This window comes from Talpa europaea, assembly GCF_964194135.1.
Source record: "Talpa europaea genome assembly, chromosome: 10".
Lineage (NCBI taxonomy): Eukaryota > Metazoa > Chordata > Mammalia > Eulipotyphla > Talpidae > Talpa > Talpa europaea.
The window spans coordinates 45,737,372-45,750,445 of NC_140077.1; positions in this window are offsets into that span (position 1 = coordinate 45,737,372).

The window sequence follows — 13,074 nt, forward strand, 5'->3', positions numbered from 1 at the left end:
TATAGGATGAGTCTACGGCTCAATTGGGGCGGTATGAAAGGGAATGAGCACGACTTGACCCGTGTACACATCTGGTTTGTAGTTAAAATTTGAGCGATTTAATCTTTCTAAAGCCAATTTTCTCACCTCAAAAATGGTGGTAAGGCCTATTTTGTTTGGTCGTGATGAGAAATGAGATAGCTTGATGTAAAATAAGTATACCCTTATTTTAAGAAATATCAGTTCCTTCTTTACTTGAAACCCTTCCACTTTGCGTAACTAAGGCTCAGTAAAGCACATGGCAGCTCTAGAGCCAGTGTTTAGTGGGGTATCCACTCTGGATTGCAGCATTTCTTTCTGCTTAAAGTATTTCTGGGAGTTTATAGTATAATGTCCCCTAAGCTTAACATGAGTCCTGGCTGTACAGTGCCTGTTACTTAGGTGACCGGAGGCAAGCACCTTAAATTCTTTCTTCATCCTTAAAAAAAAAAATAGGATTTTGGAAACATTTCTAAAGTACCAACTAAATCCAAAAGTACCTCAAATTAAACTGATACTATCCTGTTATAACTGGTTACTTCTATTTATCTCTGAAAGTGATCACCTTTTTCTTCCAAGAAGACTTGGAATCTTCATTGATTGCTAACCAAATCTCTCTTCAATTTCTAAGTATAAAGGAACCTGCCTCATCTTTTCTGATGGGCATACTTGGCTCTCTTTTTTATCTTAGCTTAGAAATAGTTCATAAATTGATTCTTAACAATATTTGGGGGATTTAATATGTGAGATGACAATATGTACAATATGAGAGTTGGTATCCCATCAAAAAAAAAAAAAAACAAATCCACCTTTTTTGAGACTTTGGTAAACTTACAGACATCCTTTTAGTCACTCATTCATTTATTTCTGTAAATTATGCATCAAAGCCTTGCTAGTTTTTATGAAATGCTAGCTGATCAATGATTGCTGGTGCACTAAAAGGTCAGGGGTGGGTTATGAATAGAAAGTAGGATAAATGAGAGACAGAAATTGCATTTAAAAAGCAAGCAAGCAAGCAAACAAACACAAAGGAATCATCCCAGCTGGACTTCTGGCCTCCAAGTGGTAGAGAACTACTTGCCTGAAATTCAAGTCATTGTTAGTCCTTGCAAGTTTACATTCAGTACTTCAAATCTTCAGTGTATCTTGTCTTGACCTTCTTGTAAATAATTTTAGCATTAATATTCTCTAAATTGAGCTTTTCATATTGCATAATGAGGATGCACCTTTAAGTTTGCAGAACAGTATGGATAGTGCTATTTGTGAAAAAATGAAATGGGGTACAAAATGGAGATAAATGTATTTGCTTCTATGTGTACAAAATAACTGAAATCTGTTTTTAAGATAAATACAAACATGCCTGCCACATATTTGTCATACTTTTCCCTGTGCTGCGTTCATTAGAATGAGTTCTCTTTACTTCTTATTCAATATATTATAGAGCATGTTACCTATTTTATTTGTTAAATTATTTTTCTCTATGTGTTTTATTGGCTAGCTCCCCCAACTATAACAGTTTAGTTTATATGGTTTACTTCTGTTTCATTAGCTCTCTAGTAACTAGCATATATGTTTATTGAATGAATGAATGAATGAATGAATGAATGAATAAAAATCATGAAAGAAAAATTGAAGTATGTAAAGAAAAAGAATTAGCGAATAAAGAGTAATGAGCAACATGAATCCTAAAAAAAAAGAAAAGAAAAAAGGCAACAAGTGTAAGGAAATTCAGTTTGTTTCAGGTGAGAAAGCTAGTGAAACTTACATTAGATTTCTGGTACCTTGTTTGACAGGATAAGGCACCAACTGTGTGTTCAATCAGTCAATTCAATTGTGACACTCAATACCTGGAGTGTCTAACAAGACTGCTCCCACTTCAGATGCCACCCACAAGTCCCAGGCCTCTCTACTTCTGACCAAATAGCTATACATTGGGAGTTTCCCATGATGCCCTCTTAAGGTTCAATAATTTTCCTAGAATGGTTAATAAACCTCAGGAAGACATATTACTGATATTTACAAAGTAAACATACCAAAAGGATACAAATGAACAGTCAAATGAATAGGTACATAGGGCAAGGTCCAGAACGGGGAGCTTCTGTTCCCACGGAGTCGGGGCACATCATCCTCCCAGAACATGGATGTGTGCACCAGTTCAGAAGATCTCTATATCTCCTAGTTCAAGAATTTTTAAAGAATTCAATCTCCAGCATACCTTGTTTCTGGATTTATTTTCACTGTAAAACTTTTGTGTGGCTTTGCAGTCTTTTTATCATACATTCATTCATTCACATGTCAAACATTACATATATTAAAAAGGTACAAGCAGGGCTATTCTAGTTAAGTAGACTTCCCAAATTTTCACCATGGAATCCCTCAAGACATGACTGAGGAAAAGAATATAATAAAAACCACTGTGATCATTATGTTAGCGTAGACTCACTGTTAACCATAGATAACCCAAAATTGTCAGTGGCTAAATGCAACAGAAATTTCTTCCTCACACAACAATCCTACCTGTTTGTTCTTAGTCAAATGATACTTTGGGTCAGCTTTCCTTTGAAAAGAGATCAAGAGGCTCTGTTCCTTCTATCTTGTGGTTCTGCAACTGGACAGACAAGGAAATTTAGTAATATCTGTTGAGCTCTTTTTGGGCCAGTTGTGGAAATGACACTAATACTTCTTCACATAGAACTGCCTAGAAATTAGTCATGTGGTTGCTCACTAGGAAGTCTGGGAAATTTATCATTCAGGGTGACCAAATGGAGTTAAGAGCAAATAGAAGTCAATGACCAACACCAAAATATAATCCAGCTGTGTAGCCAGTTTGTCAGCTGCATGCACTCACTGTATCTTTATTAAAAGTTTCCTATAAGCATTTTACCTACTAAATCCACCCCTTTAATGGTGTCTTTTGAAAAAACAGAAGTGTTCATTTTAATGTAAACTAATTTATCAATCTTGTTCTTTATACTGGCTTTGTTTGTTTTTTAAATTGAGATAAAATTGGCATATAACATTGAATTAGTTTTAGGTATATGTCGGAATGATTTGATATATATGTATATTGTGAAGTGATTAACAGGAAAAGTTTAGTTACCCATTACCACACATTGTAACACTTTTGTGTAGGTGATGGAAACTTTTAAGATTTCTGTCCTGCAACATTTAAATATGTAATAGAGTATTGTAAGACTTACATGTTTTTCATACCTTTTGACTACTTTTATACAATTTGCCTACTCGCTCCTTCCCCCCATCCTAGTCTCAGGCAACCACCAATTTGTTTGCTGCATAGATATGTTTGTTTTTTTTCTTTAGAGTCCACTTATAAGTGATATTTTACAGCATTTGTTTAACTTTTTCACTTAGTATAATGTCCTCATGTTCCATTAATGTTGTCATAGATGGAAGGATTTCCCTCTTTTTTTTACAGCTGAATAATATTCCACTGTGTATGTACAGATTCCACTGTGTATGTCCATCAGTTAATGGACACCACAGGTTGTTTCTCTGTCTTGGCTATTATAAGTAATGTTTTTAAAGATTGATTTATTTATGCATATAAGAACTGGGGTACAGGCCAGAGATGCAGGGCGGGGGGAGGTGTGTGAGAGGATTCACTAGAGACATAGTGGGGAACAGAACAGGCAGATTCCCTGAAATAAAGACAGGAGAGGTCTGCTGTGCCATGTGGGTAGCTCCCTGGCTGACCTGGGATTGAATTCATGCTGCAGAGGCTGCCAATAGCTTCACAGTGCTGTGCTTAACCCCTTGTGACACCAGGGAGGCCCTAAATATATACACACATATATATATATTTAAATTCCTATTTGATTAAAAAAAAACTTCCTCTGAAAGTTCAAAGTATTTCTTTTGGATTGAGCTATTGCTACAATTATTAATATGATCCAACTTACCAAAAATAATATCAATTCTGATAAATAAGGAAAAAAATTAATTTGTATTGGAAATATACACTAATTTAATACACTAAATACACTAAATATAATCTAATTTTTTTCAATTAAAATATCTGGGAATGAATAGTAGTTATTACTAGAATAAAACAGGTTCTGAATCAATTAGTTCTTAAAAAACCCATTCACATATATACATAGCTATAATTGTGAATTTGTCTTATGAATTGTAATTGTATTATAGCTATTCACACAATTTTTGAACTTCTTCCTAGTTACAAGTCAAAATCACATAATTTTCTATTTTCGAAATTAATTTTTTATAATCAAATACATGACAATTTTATTATTCCTTTGATTTCTGGAAAGCAAATAACTGGAAACTACTTGACTTTCAAAAGTATATGTTCTTTGGTCATTAGAGTCCTTCACTTTCTCATTCTGTAATAAGTTTAGCAATTATTTTTTTAAATATTTATTTTATTTATTTTTGCATATAAGAACTGGGGTGTAAGCCAGAGGTTCAGGGGTGAGAGGATTCATCAGAGACAGAATGGGGAGCAAAACAGGCAGATCTACTGAAATACACTGCTGAGGGGAGCAGCAGGCATCTGCTGTTCATTTGTGGGTTAGCTTCCTGGCTAGGGATCCAACTCATGCTGCAGTGGCTCGGTGGCTCGTATAGCTTGATAGCACTGAGACTTTAACCCCTGTGCCACCGGGGAGGCACCAAGACTTACCAGTTATTAATTGTACCTAATTTTCTATTAGCGGTACCTTATTTAATCTCATGAAGATTAGACTATTAAATATTGCTGACTTCAATTCAGCACTTATTTTGATAAAATTCTTTTATCAAGGCTCTTGAATATTTTTTTGTTAGCAGTGTTAGCTCAATCTATGTACAAAACAGTAATGTCCAATTAAATAAGAATGTGAGTCATGTAATTCTAACTTTTTAGCAGCCACCCTAAAAAACATTTAAAAGAAACAGATGAAGAAATAAACCCACAGATTTATGGTCAACTAATCTTTGACAAAGGAGCAAAGAATATGCAATGGAGCAACGAAAGTTTGTTCAATAAATGGTGCTGGAAAAACTGAGTTGCTACCTACAAAAAAAATGAAGCTTGACTACTACCTCACACCATGCACAAAAACCAACTCAAAATGGATGAAAGAACTAGACATAAGACCTGAAACCATAAAATAAAAAGGAAATATAGGCAAAACACTACATGACATACACCTCAGTAACATCTTTAAAGATACATCACCCAGGGCCTCCCCTGGTGGCGCAGACGGTGGAGCACAGCGCTGTGAAGCTGTCCGCAGCCTCTGCAGCACTGGTTTGATCCTGGTCCCACATGGCATGGCAGACCTTTCCTGTCATGCCCGCTGCTCCCCTCAGCAGTGTATTTCATCAGTCTGCCTGTTCTGTTCCCTGCTCTGTCTCTGGTGAATCCTCTCCACCCTCCCTCGCATCTGGCCTGTACCCCGGTTCTTGTATAAATAAATAAATAAATAAATCTTTAAAAAAAAGACATCACCCAAAGCAGTGATTGTGAAGACAAAGATAAATGCTGGGACTACACTGAATTGAAGAGCTTCTGTACAGGAAAAGAGACAGTAACCAAAACAAGGAGACACCCCATGGATTGGGAGAAAATCTTTGCACACGACACTAATGATAAAGGACTGATCACAAAAATCTACAAAGAGCTGACGAGACTCAGAAAAGGCAAAGTAAACAACCCAATCAAAAAATGGGCAAAAGAGCTAAACAGAAACTTCTCCAAAGAGGCAATGCAAATTGCCAACAGGCATATGAAAAAATGTTCAACATCACTTGTAATCATGGAAATGCAAATCAAAACAATGAGATACCATCTTACACCAGTGAGAATGGCACATATTTAAAAAAACAAGCAACAACAAATGTTGGCGAGGTTGTGGAGAAAAAGGAACTCTCCTGCCCTGCTGGTGGGAGTGCAAACTGGTCCAACCACTATGGAGAGCTGTGTGGAGATTTCTTGAACTACTAAACATAGAGCTTCCATATGATCCAGCAATTCCACTCCTAGGTATTTACCCAAAGGATACAGAAACATTAATTCAAAAGGGCACCTGCATCCCTGTGTTTATAACAGCACTATTTACAATTGCTAAGCTATGGAAACAGCCCAAATGCTCAAAAATAGATGACTGGATCAAGAAGATGTGGTACATATACACAATGGAATATTACTCAGCAATCAAAAAAAGATAAACTCATGCAATTTGCAGCAACATGAATTGAGCTGGAAGGGATCATGCTTGGTGAAATAAGCCAGAAAGAAAAAAATACCGTATGGTCTCACTCAAAGCAGGAATTTAGAAAACCTAAATAAGGGACCAGGAAAAAAACTAATTATAATAAAGTAAAAATCAAAATCACCAAGCAACTATAAACCAGAGACACACTAAAGGGGGGGTGGGGAGAAGGGAGTAGGATCAAAACAAGAGTGGTGGGAATTGTATAGGAACTATAACCAAGATGAAAATGCACAATGCCTACATTGTGCAAAAAATTAAAAATGATGTAAAAAATATATAAAATAAAAATTTTTTTAAAAAGAAAGAAAAAAAAAAGAAACAGGTGAAATTGATGTAGTATATGTTTCGTTTAGATAAATAATAAAAACATTTCAAAATAAAATTTATAATTTGGGGTTTTTTTATTTAAAAATAGCATTATTCCTTAATTACATTTGCCACACTTAAATTGCTCAATAGCCATGTATGGCTTATGGCTATAATGAGCAGTATAAGTACAGAAATTGTCCACTGCCTAATCTAACTAGCAAAGCTAGTCCTTATTGTCAATTTAATCAGCACCTAGATTTACTTTGTCAGAAAATGCCTTTTCTTTAATGTGTACTGTGATAACTATTATAAAACCATTTTATAAGGGTATAAATAAGTAAAGTAAGTTACTGTAAGCAGCAACTTTGAAGGTGGTCAGAAGGTAAAGTTGAATAAGTCCTAGGGGTGTAATGTATAGCATGGTGACTGTAGCTAATAATAATGTATTATACATTTGAAAGTTGTTAACAGAGTAGACCTTAAAAAGTTCTTATCACGAGAAAAAAATTTCAACTGTGTGTAGTGATAGGTCGGTTAACCAGACTTATGGTGATCATTTTGCAATAGCTACATATATGATATATATACCAATATACATATTGAATCATATACTACTAAAATTTATATAAATTATTTAATGTTTCATTAGTAGAATTTTAAAATTAGTACTTGAAAATATCATAAGAATGTGCACATGTATAACCCCTTTACACACTGTATGGTCATTGACCACTTATTTCTTTTCAATTTGGTCTCAGTTTTTCACCTAATGCCTACCAGATAGCACAGGAACTCAATAATTTTTTTATTGAATCATAAATTTCCTAATCACTAAAACTGTTTAACTTCATACAGTCAAGTTTCGATGCTAGTACCTCAAAGGAAGAATAAGAAATCAAACTGAGGGCCTCCCCTGGTGGTGCAGCGGTTGAGTGCTGGGCTGCGAAGCTGCCCACAGCCTCTGCAGCACTGGTTTGATCCCCGGCCACAGGTGAAGTTCCCACATGGCGCACAGACCTCTCCTGATGTGCCCACTGCTCCCCTCAGCAGTGTACTTCATCAGTCTACCTGTTCTGTTCCCCACTCTGGCTCTGAATTCTCTCACCCTCCTGCGCTTCTGACTGTACCCAGTGCTTGTATAAATAAATAAATAAATCTTAAAAAAAAAAAAAAAGAAATCAAACCGAGTAAACCAAGATGGGTAATAATCTTTAATATGGCAACCAATTCCTAATACTGGGAAACCCCTTGAGCAGTATTTACTCATTCTAAATATTACTGCATATCTGAAAGAGAATGGTAGAGATCAAAATAATCTCTATAGTCTAATGATCTTGCCTGACTTTCATGTGGGAGAGATTTCTCTGGAGCTAACAGGCTAACTTCAGATTAATAATGTTCCGTGCTAATGGCATACCTACTAGCCCTCTGAAGAACAAATGGGGCAGAAGCATTGTACTAACCTTGTGAATTTCCACAGAAGGTACTGGCTCAAGTTCAAAGACACAGCAAAGTCCCTTAAACACAACCAAAGTATGCTATAATCATTGGGCCAGCACTTGGAGAATAGAGAAATCTGCTTTACTGTGAGTATTATGTACATCCTGAAATATTAACTTTTTTTAATTTTTGAATATTTCTATTCTTATAGAAGTTGGTAGATGATATTTATATGATTATTTTTTACATTTAGCACTATAATGGCTATTTATGCATTTATATTACCTTACCTATTTGGTGATAATCTTTTAAGGATTTTAGTCTTCAATCAATCATTTAATTCAATTCTCTTAAGTATCTACTACATATTGGGGACTGCAATACATAATGGAATATAAACAAAGACAAAAAATACATAGTTTCTGACTATATAGAACTTGGGGAATATATCACTTATCATTCATATAGAAGGCATTCAATAAATATTGGAATATACTTGAGAAAACATGGTAGGTAGGATTTTAAAATACAGCATCTGTTGCAATTATAATGAAAATTTAAGGTAGTTGGATTTCAAATGTCCTAAATTAGTAAATTAGTAAACCATCCCTTGACTCCATGAGAACAGTGGTAAAGAAAAGAAATAAAGTAGATAATTAAAATCACACTTAATCACCATTTTCTCATGGAAGGAAAATTACCATGAAGATTAATATCACCTTCAGGTAACTGGCAAAATTCCTAGGCAGTCAAAACCCTGGCATAGAAGCACAATACTTTCTGGAACAAGATATTTCCTCTGACTTTGTAGGTTCAAGTCACACATAGATTCAAAAATAGAAATTTGTTCAAGAAAAAAAAAGTTTATAAGTCTGTATCATGCCACTAAAAGCAGCCAAATAAGATTAAATCAACTTTATTCTAATATAAATTAATCTACTTTTTTAAAAAAGATTTATTTTTATTTATCTATGCATACAAGAGCTGGGATGTAGGCCAGAGGTGTGGGCTGGTAAGAGGATTCGCCAGAGACAGAGTGGGGAACAGAACAGGTGGATTGACAGAAATACACTGCTCAGGGGAGTAGTGGGTGAGACAAGAGAGGTCTGCTTTGCCATGTGCGTTAGCTCCCTTACTGAGGATCGAACTCATGCTGCAGTGGCTGCTGATAGCTTCACAGTGCTGACACTTAACCTCTTGCACCACAAGGGATGCCCCTAATCTTTTTTTTATTGCAAATAAGACATCATAAGCCTAAATGGCTTTTATTACCTAATTTACAATAATGGAATATAATGCATAGCTAAAATTATGTTACTTATAAAATTAGAGGTATGATAAAAGTGGTCTTACAAGCAAATGCATGTGTGCATATTGATCTTTGATATTTGATTTTGAGTAATAGTTAAATAAGAATTATGAAACAATTCCTTTAATTAAAGATGAATCCCGAAATTATTCCATTAAATTTTCTGGATACCACTTTTACATTTTTTCTATGTATTTAGCAAAAAGAAAAAGTAATATAATTCTAAAAGGGGAAATAAGGTGAAAATGGTTACACATCCTGTTATACCCTCCTGGGAAGGCCTGTGAATAAGATAAGATAGTCATTCCCTGATTTGGTTACCTTCTGAAGACTTTGAAGAACTTAGGTCCATGTCCTGAGGTGCTTGTCTAGGGCCACTAGGCAAGGAACTGCCTAGCCCCTAGGAGCAGAGTAGAATCCAGCTGGCACCTCACAAGAAAGCTGAGACCTCAGTTTTGTAACAGACCTGCTAAGTTCTGACAACCATTAAGCATGGACATGGAGAAGAGCTTCAGCTATGATGGAAGCTGCAGACCATACTTTGATTTAAACCTGTGAGATCCTAAGTAGTGGATTTAGTTAAACTCTGCCAGGACTCCAGTCCAGCATAGAAAACTAACACAGATAGTCTGTAGTAAGGGAATAAATATTTTTGATATAATTTAATAAAGCATGTGATTACTATATTATTTTAAATAATCCATATAGAATCTAAAAGAAATTATGTAAAATGTTTATTTTTGGGTTTAGTCAGAATCAAAAACTTCTGATTAATTTGCTATTCCAAGGAAACTTCTGAGTTGCATTTAAGAGAATCATCCTTGCTATGCTGTTCTGCTTCAGTTATTCAATTGTGTCTGCTTCCCAGCTAGTGACACATCCTAGGGATTAGTGCTATAATAGATGAAGAGAATTTTCAAAACAAATTCCTCATAAAAACGATTTTAACGCTTTTCAATATTTCTTACTATGCTGTCTTTGCTTTCCTTATACTTTCCTTTGGGAACAATACTTTCTTAGCACCAGCCAAGGGATAAAAGAAGAGAGGTTGTTAAGCAAGAATTTCCACCTCTCCCATTGTTCATACTGATTTTTGAATATCCCAGCAAAGCAAATACACCCCATTTATGAATCAGTGATGCATCCTTAACAGAAATACATTTAAGTCTGGGGAAGGCAAGAAGCTAAGGAGTACGTATGACATTTTGATTAAAACATTAAAGGGGTCATTCTAATTGTGTGATTGTTTGACATCTTGAGAATTCAAATTCTCAAGTTCTCACAAATAGAAGTTCTCACACTTGGGACATTGCTATATTGCGGTAATGTTCAGTGTGACTTTTCTTTGTAAGGTGGGAAAATGCTGTTGTGAAGGGAGATGAAGAGAGATAGCCTGAGTTATGCTACAAAAGGGTACAGTTGAAGGTCTGGGAACAGAGTTTCTTAGAATTCTGTGCACCTATACGTCCCCTGCAAAGTCTTCCAGTACCTTGGACCGAGAAAATGGGTTCTCCTGGTCAGTACCCATATCTTACTATATTTATTCTCTGCCAGTCCTCCCCCCCCTAAACACTGAATGTGGCAGGTAGGATAGCTCAGTAGAAGAGGGTCTTCCAGTGGGCACACATTGGTACTACAGTCTACTAGAAATGGTGTCCCTCTACCTGGATGCAATCAAATTCTTGCTTCCCAATTCTCCATTCTATTTATTTCCTGTAGACCATCTTTTACCAGCTCATTACTTCCAGAAGGCAGATTACTAAGTGAATTGAAGCATTTTTCTTAAAGCACTCTAAATTCAATAGGGATTTGTTCTACACCTATCTAGTGCAAAAGTTCTGTGCTTCATGAGGGGAGGTAGGTGGAGGGATACTCAGAAGAGAATTTCCTGAATTTTGGGAACCTGCAGTAGAGATGGGAAAATAAATTCATAGAAAACTCACACATAGGGGCCTCCCCTGGTGGCGCAGTGGTTGAGCACTGGGTTGCGAGGCTGCCCGCAGCCTCTGCAGTGCCAGTTCAATCCCTGGCCACCGACGAGGGTCCCAGAAAAAAAAAGGAAAAACAAAAAAAAGAAAAAAAAAAGAAAACTCACACATAGGATCATTTTGTTTCATACAACATCATATTTTCGAAGACTAATTTGGACAAAAGACTGGCCGGAGATCGAACTTGTGCTGCAGTAGCTGTGGACAGCTTCATAGGTTGCGTCTTAACCCCTTGCGCCATCCGGGAGACCCGGCATCAGTCTTTTTAAAGCTGCTCAGTTATTGGGTCCTGTAAGGTCCACTGAAGCCTACTATTAAATTTGACTTAGGGGCCTCCCCGGTGGCTCAGCGGTTGAGCGCTGGGTTGCGAAGCTGCCCGCGGCCTCTGCGGCGCGGGTTCGATCCCAGGCTGTTCCCCGGCCACCAGAGGAGGGTCCCACATGGCGCGCAGACCTCTCCTGCTGCCCACTGCTCCCCTCAGCAGTGTACTTCAGTCCTTTTGCCTGCTCTGCTCCCCGCTCTGGCTCTGGTGAATTCTCTCACCCTCCCGCATTTCTGACTGTACCCAGTGCATGTATAAAACAAACAAACAAACAAATAAATAAATCATAAATAAATAAAAATACATGCCTCTTAAAAAAATTTGACTTAGTCTGCTGTAAGAACTCAAAGGTAGATATCGTATTAGGGTATATGTAATATTTAGAGCATATATTCCACAGGAATGATGTAAAGAGATTACTTTATTAGTTGTTTTCTTTTCCTTTTTTTTTCAGTAGTTTTAAATGAATTAAATAGTACTCTGAGGGCTGAGAGATTCCTTAATTTAATATAAGCCTCAGACTAAAAATAAAATTTCTATGATTTCAATTTTATGGAATTTATACTCTGAACTGCATCACTTAAGTAACTGGGGCCATAGTGATCCTTTTTCTTTAATTGAGGTAAAAATGTACATATAGTGAAATGCACAAATATTAATTTAGGTTTTTGATAAGTATACCCCTGTAACCACCACCCCAATCAAGATATGGGACATTTCCAATACCCTGGGAAGTTTCTTTCTGTGCCATAGTCAATCCTTTCCCCTTTGGCAACCACTCTTGTGACTTGTATCTTTATTCTCAGAAAACAATTCAGACTCCTCTTTTTTTTTTTAAAAAAAAAATTTATTTATTCATACAAGAACTGGGTTCCAGGCCAGAGGTGGGGGGTGAGAGGATTCACCAGAGACAGAATGGGGAAGAGAACAGGCAGACTGAGTGAAATACACTGCTGAAGGGAGCAGCAGGTGAGTATGGAGAGGTCTGCTGTACCATGTGGGTAGCTTCCTGGTTGAGGATTGAACCTGTGCTGCAGAGGCTTTGCAGAGGCTGTGGATATCTTCATAGGCTGTGTCTTAACCCCTTTGTCACCAGGGAGGCCCAATTCAGACTCCTCTTGTGGTTAGTGAGGTCCTGCATCCTCTTAATCCTCAGTATTGTCTTTCAGTCATACCCTGTGCTCATTATGACTTTCCAAGGGCAATCTTCTTTCCTGGTTCCTTTCTGCTTAGGGTATTGCTCAACTGTCCTTAACTCCTACTCACCTTCCGGCATTATCGCAAATGTAACTTCATCTCACAGGCATTCCCTGGTGCTACAATTTTAAATAAGTTTCCCCTTATGTTCTTTTCATTTCTCTCATTATCACAATTAGTAATTATATATTTGTATGTATTTATTCTACTTTAAAATTGTCAGTTTCCCCTACTTTATCCATGAGGGTTAGAGCC